Raw genomic sequence first — 11300 nt, forward strand, 5'->3', positions numbered from 1 at the left:
GCTGCCAGCTGAAGGCTCTGAAATGCTGATTTTAATCAAAATCTTTCCTTTCAAATCTAGCTTACAGTTTACTCATAGCGCAAAAGTGCTTCTCAGCACTGGAATTTTCAGGATGCGATGCTGAGCCAAATACTGCAGGCACAGCTTGCTCATAAGACAGCAATCTTGTGGCCCACCTTGGAGGCTGTAATAGGGCTACTGTACTCAGCCTCCCACCCTTGGTGAAGCCCACTAATAACATCTGTTTTATAGCATTCACTCCTGCAACCTGCTAGTTCCTTGGCTCTCCTGCTGTCATAGAGAGGATGTGCTTTACTATGCTGCAGGTCTGGTGGAAAGTTGTCAGACTTCAAGCCAAATGTAAAAGCAGCCAGTGCTGAATAAATGACTTGAAGTGCTTTCTCCAGGGACCCCTTCCAGGTCCCAGATAGGCAGATTTCGCCAGTGTTTGTAGACAGTCTTGCTCAGAGGCAAATTAAAAATCAAAATACAGACACGGTTTGAAAAACATCGAAAGCTAGACTCAAACATCCACCATGTATTAAGACATTCTTATATAAAAATAACCACAAGGTTGCAAATTCATACTTTCCTACTTGGTGAGACCAACTGCAACCAGGAATAAACCTGGAAATGTGTGGGGCAGACAGCGGCACTGCCTTCAGAGAAAGCATAAAACTGGAGGCGGAAAGCTGGAGTGAGAAAAAGAAGACTCTGTGAACCAGGCAGTTGAATCGAGCAGTGGGTGGCACATGGGGTAGGACCCTGACCTGTACCAGTGCTGCCCACAGGAGCTGCCCCACTCAAGTCAATGGAAGCAAAGCAGGACACTCGCCAACTAAGTAGCCAAGCTTTAACTGGGTAAGTCCGCAGCGTACTCAATGGCCGACTAACAAACACAAACTAAACACAATCCTTGCCTATTGCACTTGCTCTGCTGTGAATGAAGCCCCCACTGTAGATTAGGGATCTGGAGACCAGGCCTTGGTACCATGACAGCAGTAAGCCACCCTGCTTCTGCTGTGCCGGGGTGAGAAACAGGAGGGGAAGGTTTGCCAGCAGACTGGCATGACCCTGAGACTCAGGTCAGGGTAGACCTTCTCCACACAGTCCAAACCAGTAAGACAAAGATCTCCAATTGTCATGTGGTTTGACAGGAGAGACCAACATCTTTTCTTCCAGTGGGGAGCCATTAGTAAATGACAACTCTCTTATTTCACTACTGGGTTTTTTGTACATCCACTAAGCATTAAGAAAGCCCAAAATCCAGCTGGTAGGTTTGGCTTCATGAATGGCTGTGGTCACACAAACAAGGAAACAGGGCACCGCAGAATGCGAACAGAAGAGTTGTAAGGTGGGAAAAGCAGAGTGGTGAAAAAAGTAAAGCTGGTTTTGCTGCCACATTCTATCTCAGAGAGCTACAACCTAAGACAAAACCAGCTAGCCATCTTTCAAATCATCAGTCCCTTCACATGCCCCTTTTTCTTGGTAGTCTTTTTTTAAGTTTATAGTGTGACTATGTGAGTGATTTATCAGCACAACTGAGTGGGTACTGCACCGTGGTACAGAGGCAGGAACACACGTGTGGTGAGGGGCCCTAAGCCAGGACTGACACCAAAATCTTGGTACTGTCAGACCACAGGCTGTGGTTGCACACACATGATTTTGGCAGCAACCCTGGCGTCTGCAGACCACATTCTCAAGCACCCAGTCATGCCCCAGCTTCACACCCTTTCTTGTGCTGGCAGGCCAGCACTTTCCAAATCTGAACTGACTCGTGACACCGTGAGAATGGCAGCAGTCAGGGGTGACTTCAAAGCAACCACATAATCCTTACTGCAGAAGGATGTTTATAGCTTCACTCTCCACAACACCGAAAAAGTAAGCTCAATGTATATATACATGAACCTCCTTTTACATCTTTCTGCTCCCATCTTGCCCTGTAGAATGATCATATATCACAATTCATCTCTGTTCTCACAAACCTAGTTATTGTTGTAAATCTTCAGACACCCAGGAATTCATACTTCTGCCTCTTCATGTTACTCCTCTTCCCATATATGACTCCTCTTGCTATATGAGACAGCCAGAATCATTGTGAAACCTTACAGGGCTTCCATAAGTGTCACTTATGACAGTACCACTGTCTTGATGTCGACTGCGGTTTGGGCATAGCTTGTTCATCAGTGTATAATTGAGAATCCCTGCTACAACTGAAACGGTGTATCCTGCCAGTCAGCACTCTTGCCAGCCACTCCGTCCAGTTCTTCTTATGCAGCTTATTCTCTGATCCCAGTCATGGAGATTACTTTCTGCTACATCTGGCTAGTTCTTCTCTTGCACAAAAGTCCCATGATGTCCTTGCTGAGTCACAGAAACACCTGAAGAGCCTCTCTAATAAAGCTGCTGATACCTTCTCAATGTGCTGGCTTCCACTGTATGTCCCAGAGCTATGTATCTACTGACAATCTACTATCATCATGACATTTTTGATATCTTTCATTTTGTCTGCACTGTTCTTCGATATTTTCATCCAGTCATCAATCTTCTTTTGTATGTGTTACTGTCCCAATGATACAGAAGCAGCAAAACAAAGAGAAGGCCATGCTTCCATTAAAGTCCATCCTTAAATACATATCTTAACAGAATCTCTCTAAAACACTTTATACCTTAAGGTTAAAATCTTAAATATGTTATTGCAGGACATACTGTTTGTACAGTTATCATAAAAGTATCATAAATATCTCAAATTATCAAGATTTTGAAATAATTTGAAATGTGTTAAAAATGCTAGTGAGGAAAAAAATATCCCCCAAGCAGTAAGGAGAAGATTGGAATTTGGGGCATCTTTCCAAATTGATATTTAGTGTAATCTTCAGCCAACTCAAATCCCCCTGTGAGACAATATATGTCTTCTTACAATGTTTGCTTCTGCACCAAAAGTTAAATACTGCCAAAAAATATCACAGCTTCATTACAAGGTAGTGTTGGCAGGAGTTATTGTTCTAATTATCATCTTCATGAGAAAACTGTGAAAACGGAAGAAATAGCCTGGAATTAACCACGTTCTCCAGCTGTTTAAGCACCAGAGTTTTCTAGAGTAGGCAAGCCCTTTGAGCCGTTTAAGAGGCCAAGTTTCTGCTTTAAAAAATAACTTCAATCTTGTTTCATTTATCTTCATTAGGCATTAATAGTGATCTTCATACTGTATCTGAGTGTTTTTGTCAGTGGGTAAGTTAGGAGTAAATTTCTGTAACTATCAGGGAAGGAGATGGAAAGAAATAATCTCTTTCAAAATTGAAGCAAACAAGGGAAGATACTTTTCCTATGCTGTCTCAGTTAACCACACACTGTTACTAGACATCAAATAATTAGTCAGAGGTGGGTTTTTTAATCTTTCTTGAATATTTTTCTAAATTTGAAAAAAATAAAGCAAAACTTTTCAAGCACTTTAATGCATAAAAGAGCCTGAGAGCCCCAGAAGATGCAAGGAGAATTTTTTAATGTGCTTGCTCACCGGCAAATTGCTTTAAAAGGTTATATATGAAAGTTCTTTCTTTGAGAAACTGATAGGACTTCATGTCCGTTCTTAAACACCTTTGTTATCTAAAATAGCCAACAATGTTTATTATTTCAAATCCAATTTGTTGTCATAAACAGTTGAAAAGATGGTGATTAGCCTACACCAGCAAGCCAGTGAGGGAACAGAGAGCACCAGGAACACCAGTACCTCTGAAATTATACTGCATCAGGCAGAAGAAGTGCTGGAGGCAAAAGCAGAATAAAACTTAAAGAGTGTGACCATGCATATGTGTATTATTATTATTATTGTGTCTTACTGAAGTGCTGTTATCTCAAAGCCTATAATGACATCACGATAAAACCGCAGGCAAACTCATCATATTTTTGTAAGTGATCTCCAGTCCCTGGAATATTTTGACTAGAGGGGAAAGCAAAGTTGGTCTCCCATATTCCACAGCTAACAAGAAATGACCTTCTCTGAATTCCCTTTGAAGGCTGCACAGTCCAGCAATAAGCATGTTTCATGCAATACATGTATCTTTAGTTGAGGAAAATCAGAGTCCTACCTTTAAATGTAAGAGATGGACATGGATTTAACACAGAGTTAAGCCCAGGACACAATCACAACATTGTCAACACAAGTGTCAAAAATAGCGGTAACCTATTGCCCTGGGAACATGGGATTTGAGACACCAGGTCATATCCTGTTCAGCAGATCTGTGCTGTGCCTTCCAATCCTGCTGGTGTGTTTTAGTGCAATTGGGCTCTCTCCTTAAACGGGGAATAGTTACTGTTACTGACAAGCCTATGAAAAGAGATTTCCATCATGATCAAAGGCTGCACAAATGTACAATTAAAATAAGCCTCCACTCATTTAAGCTTTTTATTTCAAACAAATAATCTTTTAACAGAGTCAAAACCTTGTATTTATTCTAGATAACAGATGCACCACTATTGCAAAAGCAGGTTGTGCACTTGGTATAGCACTTAGTATAGTAACACCTAGAAACACCTTCTCCCCCAACCATGGGGAAGTCTACATCTGTGTTGGAATAAGTTAGATAGGTACTTAAATATTTACTAAAGGAAATGTATTATATGTTAAACATTTACAGAATGCACGGTATGCTTCTCAAAAGCAGTACACTAAAACTGTGGAATAAGTGTGTCAGTTTTATCCTAGGCGTATAAAATTTACTTCATGAAATGTTCTCAAACAATGCAAAGTATGACATTTTTATAACATTTGACAAATGGAAGTTTGTGTCAAAACCACATTCGGAATTGTAAGTTTATGTGAGGCAGAGCACATGCATCGTTAAGAAGTCTTTAAATCCATCTTACCTAGTGTGTAGATCCATATAGAATTTGAGAATTTATAGAATTTGTACTTCAAGTGATATGATTATTTTAGATTCTCTGTATTTTTATGTGCTGGAATTGTTAAGTTTGTAATTAGGCCTTCAAAATCAGCTTGAGGGTCTATGTGGAAATGGATCTCCTCTAGATGAAACTTCCCATAAAGTTGGAGGAATACCTTTGCAGAGATAACAGTGTAAGAAACATTTTTGGATGAAGGGCCTGAATGAATGTGCACACAGATTTATTTATACACATACACAGAGATCAGATGCAATGAAACCACAGCCTTCCTACAGACTCTCACCAGCTGAATAGCTGAAGATATCACAGACTGACATAGAAGGTACCATGGCACCATGGCCAACAAGAGCTGGTTGAGACATACGCAGAAAAGGCAGCTTTCACTCCTAACTTCACTGGGCTGCATCCACTGAGGCAGATTAATTCCTGTCTGAGCCTGCTGAGTAGCTTTTCTGCACACCTAAAATCCCTGGATGCTATGCAACCCATTTGACCCAGCATGAATTGTCAATGGCCTAGAACAAGTCCACTGTGAAACACAGGGTTATAGGAAAGGAAATGCATCTTTGCCTTCCCCATCCAGCCACTTCTTACTGCTTAAAAAAAAAAAAAAAAAGTAACTCTGTCATGCAAATCAACAGGATTCAGCCTGAGAGTTCTGCTGTGGGAACTCCATACCGGCTACTTATTCATATAGCTCATTTGCAAACCATAGAGACTGTGATGGCATCCTGGGAAGTGGCTTTTCTGAGGCCATCAAAAAATACCCTGCAATATTCTACAATTCTGTCAGGTCTTTGTAGCAAACAATCGGCTAAATAATATTCACAGTTCTTGGCAGTTCTGGGATTCCAATAGCGTCATAACATGACATAAAAACTGATATTTGTTCTGCAGATTTGAGTCACAAATTAAAAGATTATTCCTTCCAATAGAATGGCAGTTTGAAGTGAATAATGCTAAAAGTGCAGTAAAGAAATTTGGGTCCTAAATATCCCCTAACAGCTACTGCTATCAGAAAATAATTTAGACAGAGAAGTGCAAGGCTGCCCCCTCTTCTCTAAATCATCTATAACATGCAAGGAATTTCCCTGCCACAGAGAACACAGGAGGTGGGAGAGAAAATGGAAGGGTGGAAAAAAGAAGACATCTCTCAGCATTTGATAAAACAAACTCTGGCTTAAAGGAAGTACACAAATGGGTGGATGGGTAAACAGACACCTGCAAAAAATCAGTGTGCATCCAAACCCAAAGTCTGTTTATCACTTTGTGGTAAAGATATATATCCTTTATTTCCAGGTACTTCTCTTTGTCTCTTCCTTTGAGTATGTACTCCCTCTCTGTTGCTTAGCTTAATGCTTAGCTAAATCAACACTGAATGGTTTTCCTGCGTCATTCCATTCTTGTTTACTGATCGCTGTTCAATAGCTCTTAATGGACAGTACAAATACAAGACGTTTTGCAATCTCTTATCTAGAATACATTGCACAAAAACTGTGGAGGTTTGAACTGGAAAAACTGCTCTTCCACACTGGAAGTAAGGAAAGTGCCTCACCATTTCTGTCCAGATAACACAGCTGGAGGAAAGCGTACCCAATTTGTTCCACTGAGCAAATAGTGCTTTCAAATTTGCAAAGCATTCAAAAGAGGAAGATGCATAAAGCTGCTCAGTAAAATTTACAGTAACAGCTCAGAGCGGTTGACTATAATTTCTAGATGCCTAACTAGAAACACTTTCAGAAAGCACTTAAGCCCTGAATTTACAAAAAATCAGAGTTTATTTTGAAGTGCCTTAAATCTAATGCCACAATGCTTAAGGCATCGTAGATGCCCCTTTTTGCCCCTTTTTTCTAAGCCTATGTCTGTGTCTACTGAGTTGTCATTGCTGTACATACCTGTGAAGACCAAAATTACTGGTGCACTCTGTACCCCAATTCACATTTTCATTGCACCAGAACATTTTCTCAACCTTTGTTTTCATTTACTTTTAAAGCACAAGTGCATTTTAATTCTGATAAAAAGACAGGTAGATTTTAGTACTATCCTGCATGCTCCATGCTTGCTATAGAGGTTGGAACTCAAATCCCAAACTTGCTGCCCAGGAAGGAAATCTTGAACTTCTGTTAAGACCTCCTACAGAAATCAGGAAAGGATTAATGGTCTGCTGAGTCCCTAATAAGTCCCACCCTATGGCACCCAAAGGAAGTAGGTGTTAGACTGACAGGGAAGAACTTGACAGGTTGAGTATCCAGCTATTAATAGTGACTGAGAGGCCTGAAGCCAAGGGATAATATTTGCAATTAAACCCCCTTTGGTGAGGAAGACCTGACAGAAAATTATTTTTCTGGCTGCCCATGACTTAAGGGTCCCTGATTCCAGGCGGGATCTAAGTATTTTTTATTTAAGATTATACTGAACGTTGGAGGAGTGAGGCTTTCACTGACTGCTGGGCACAGAAGGGGTGAAAGAGTTTATGTTCTTGTATGTTTATTTTGGACTTCAGGGACCACATAGAGAGTGGAACTTTTTATGCAATGCAGCTGGCAGGAGATCTCTCTGATTTGAAGGTGTTGGAGGGTAGATGGATCAACCAAAAAAATCCAGAAGGAAACAATGTCAGAGTTACTATTACGCTATGCTGCTTGGAACGGGGATGTTTCAGGGGCATTGTGGCCACACTGGTCAACAACAATCACTCCTCAAAATCACAAACAGTCTTTAGAACTAGTCTTGAATAGTTGGTTCAGCTCACTTGGACCAACTGCCCTAATGAAACCATGGTGCCAGTAAAGCCCATGCCCAATTCTCCATTGACAGGTACATTTATACCAGGTTGATGGAGAGAGAGACACTCATGTTTCATGAGCTGTTTTGCAAATACTCAGAGGACACTGTAATAACAAGGTTCATTTGAATACTCCAATAGCTGAAACATATTTAGAGAAAAAACAAGGGAATTAATACATAGGAAATGCAAGCTAGAACACCCTGATATGGGGGTGTTATATGTAGACACCTTGGAGTAAATACTTAGTTTTCTGAAAAAACACAGTTTGATTATCCCAAATAAAGTTCGATTTTTTTACTTAAGCAAATGATAAAAACTAGTTACACATACAATCTGAAGAGAGAAGGGACTATAGTTACTGGGAAATTTGCCAAGACATAAGATATTTGGGTTCAAGTACATCCTCTTCCTCAAGGATTTCAGCTCACTACTTGGGACACACCCTTATCTTTCCCATAAAGATGTAGCCCTGCGGTAGTTTGCTCTCAAATAGTTTCTGGAGCTGTTTCACCTTGCATGGAATATCAGCCAAAGTTCTAATCCTTGTGCAAATAAATATTTTGTATTTGTATATGTTGACTATGCAAAACAGGAATGATGCCTGTTTGTTCCACATGACCATACTCTCTGCATTGTTGAATATGGCATTATTACAGCATGTGAGAGAAGGATCCAAATGCCTATATACTAGGTTTTTTTAAATGGGAAATTGTGGAAACAAACAAGCAAAAATCTCATAGCAACATGATCTAAAGTAAAACATTTCAATCTTCCATAATGCATTTCTTGGTGCAAGAAGATGTAGACTAGGACACACAACAATGCTTTGCTGTTCAGAATCATGAAGGATCAGCAATGTTTTCTCAGTGACTCCTCAACAGCATAATTGCAGAGATGTTCAGTTTCTCCCCAGATATTGTTAGGAAAATACAATTCTCCTGACTACTTTAGAGCCAGTATATTTCAAAGACTTGTGTTAACAGAGATGGACAACTTCACATTGAAATTCAATGCAGAAAACAGAGATGGGGCATATCAGAGATCATACTGTAACAAGATTCTCCAAGTCTTCAGTCTATGCCTCTTCTTTCATCAGGCAATTGCACAGTTAACATCTCTTCAGATTCTTTCAGAATTATCTAATTCACTGAAATATGTGCCTAATTCAAAGCTGTTTCTTTTTATTAACATCAAAAGTCTTTGGATCAGGCCCTAGTAAAAAAAAAAAACAAAAAAAAAGAAAAAGAAGTCTTTCTACAAGCCTATTGTGCATTTGCTGTTAGGTATACAATAGGCCTTCTGTGATTCCTCTCCCTGCCGCACCTATCATTAAACATACGTTAGCAGATAACATGTCATTAAAGAGTCATAAATGTCAGTCAGAGAATCATCCAGAAAAGCTGAAGGAAGGTTTCTTGGTCTTCCAAGCAGTAGTTCTGATAAGGGATCACCTGCACAAGCAGCGCATTCCTACCTCACCACTAACATTTTCTTCCAAACGCACAGATGCCTTGCCACAAATTATTGTGGTTGAAAGGGTTTCTGTTGCAGGAGGAGAGATGGGAAGAAAGAAAAAGCAGCTGTTATTTTAAAACCATTTAAAACTTCTGCCTGCTTCTACATTTGAAAATTGCTTATGCCTGGAGGTGAGAGAATGGCTGTTCCTAAGCATCTGTTTTCTGACTTCATCTCCAATCCTACCACCCAAAATAATGTTTTTATGGGCTTCAGTTATCATCAATCGATAATTTACAACTGCAAAATACACACTTTCAAATGACACAGCTCTGGTCTTCACAGTAAATCAAGGCCCTACCTGTAAAAGGACAAAATTTCCCTTAAAACCAACTAAAAATGCAGTACGATGTGATACCAGACATACATAATATACCTAATAGAAAAGCAAAGTTGTAATAACAATATCAAAAGATGAAAACAGAACCCTTCTAACATTACTCCCAAAGTACTGTTCAGTGACAGGTTTTTTAAGCTTACTGAGTAATGTAAATCTTGATATTAGTTCAAGTTCCAAAAGAGACTGAGTAATGCCACTATTTACATATCAAACCTTGCAAAGCTGGAGTCACATCCGTCAATAGCTACAGTTAAGATTTCCCTACCCTTACACTGCGTAAATCGCTTATATTATGTGTACTCACTAAGTACAAGAAAGTACTCAAAATTCTACAGAATCATTTGTCAAAGCATTACCTATAAAAGTAAACCAGAAAGTTTATCGGCTAAGTCATTCTGAAGATATAAGAATTTAGAATTAGGAAGATTCTTGCAAAGAGGATTTTAGGTTTTTCTATTTATAGAATGTGAATGGCAAAAAAGATATCTTTCCTTGGAAAACTTTATTTGAGGAAAAAACAGCACACAAAAGACATGGATGGATCTGTGTATCCTTGGATAAGTTGACAAAGTTTCATAAAGGGGAGGAGTGGGAAGATCAAAACCTTCATAGCAGTTAATTTTAATTTTGAAGTGCAATACTTCCAGGGATTCCCAACAGTAGGGGTCTTTGTCACTTGATGTTGGGTATAACTCCAAAAGAGACAGGCGGCTTCCAGCACAGGGGAGGTTGACATTTGCATCAAAAATCTGATTTCTGCAGTGATTTGCGGACTGACAGTGGCTCATAAGTCAAAGTTGAGTTACTGTACAGTAGAAGCAATGCCTTAAAAGTTTGTCCTGGGAAAGGAATTGAGACCTGCAGTACAACATTATATAATCAGCTTAGTCTTATCCTAGAGTGCTACCAGTTTGGGGTGCTCATACAGGATAATATCGTGATCAGAGCAAATGTGGGGCAGCATTAGAGCAGCCTGTTGGCACAAAAAGGACAGAGCTTCAGCTGAGTAAAATCTTCATAGGAAAAGGATGGTGAGTCAGAGAAAACTACTTTAATTTCTGACAATTATTTATAAAGGGTGTCTTATCACAAGGCACACCCTTAAAAACATCTGGAAAATATCACAGAGTGGAAAATCAACAACAGATCAAATGATCATAAATTTCAACTGAAAAAGGGAGTGAAGAAAGGAGGATTCAGAGAGCTTGCATTCACTGCTGAAACTTAAATAATGGTGTAAGTACCAACAAACAGGACACATCTTTGCTTAGGTGCCAAACATCTTTCTTACTTAAGCATATATGAGTTGAAGATGTGTAGCACACCATATAACTGGATACTCTAAAACTGGACACTGTATAATCTGCCTTCCACTAGAAAAACACAGTAATTGCAATGGTTCCTTTTCTTTTATAAGAGTTTGTATTTCAGAAATGAAATGTTTCACTCTTCTAATTATAATAAAGAAACTGAAACGTACTTTAGAAAATACTAATATTCATAGGATATAACAACATATGTTTACTGGTAATGTCGATGCTTGTGGAAAAAAAACCCAACACATCGCATATTTAATTGGGACAGCAATTTTAAAGCTATGACTACATGGTCCCTATCAGTTCACAAAATCCAGATTCCTTTTCCAAACTCCACTCTCCTTTTGGGGGAAAAAAAAAGGGAAAGAAAAAAAAAAAAGAAAAAAAAAGAAAAAAAAAGAAAAAGAAAAAAAAGAGAAGGAAAAAAGACAGTGAT

This window comes from Streptopelia decaocto (assembly GCF_964273445.1).
Source record: "Streptopelia decaocto genome assembly, chromosome: 1".
Classification (NCBI taxonomy): domain Eukaryota; kingdom Metazoa; phylum Chordata; class Aves; order Columbiformes; family Columbidae; genus Streptopelia; species Streptopelia decaocto.